Source organism: Lipotes vexillifer, unplaced genomic scaffold (assembly GCF_000442215.2).
Source record: "Lipotes vexillifer unplaced genomic scaffold, Lipotes_vexillifer_v1.1 scaffold295, whole genome shotgun sequence".
NCBI lineage: Eukaryota > Metazoa > Chordata > Mammalia > Artiodactyla > Lipotidae > Lipotes > Lipotes vexillifer.
The window spans coordinates 501,948-502,816 of NW_006773247.1; positions in this window are offsets into that span (position 1 = coordinate 501,948).

An 869-nucleotide genomic window follows, 5' to 3' on the forward strand; every position below is an offset into this window, starting at 1 on the left:
ATTAGTGTTAGTAAGATATATCTTTCCCCAACCCTTTGATTTTATCCATATGTGTCTTTATATTTAAGTGAATTTCTTATAGACAATAGATAGTTGGCTTTTGTTTTTTGATCCATTCTGATAATCTCTTTTAATTGGTGGATTTAGACCATTGATGAACAAAATGATTATTGATGTAATTGGATTAATATCTATCATATTTGTTACTATTTTCTATTTGTTGCCCTTGTTCTTTGTTCATGTTTTTGTCTCCTGAATGTGTTCCCCCTGCCTCTTTTTTTGTTTTGTTTTAAATGAACATTTTATGTGATTCCATTTTCTCTCCTTTCTTTCTTAGTATATATAATTTATACTTTTTTAAAACTTTTTTTTAGTGGTTTCTCTAGAGTTTGCAATATATATTTACAGCTAATCTAATTCTACCTTCAAATAATACTATAACACCTCAGGGGTAGTGTGAGTACAGTACTTTATTATAATAAAATAACCCTAATTCCTTTTTCCTGTCCTTTGTATCATTGTTGTCATTCATTTCACTTATACATAAGCATATATCAGCATTTATATGTATATCTTATATACATAAGTTGTATATGTAAGTATGAATCATCAAATACATTTTTGCTATTATTATTTTGAACAAACTGTTATCTGTTAGATCAATTAAGAATAAGAAAAATAAAAGTTTCATTTTACCTTCACTTAACATTTTTGATGCTCTTCCTTTTTTTATTTGAACTGGATTTCTGACCTATATCATTTTCCTTATCTCTGAAGAACTTCTTTTAATATTGCTTGCAAGGCAGGTCTACTGGCAAAAAATTCCTTCAATTTTTGTCTGAGAAAGTCTTCATTTCCCCTTCACTTTT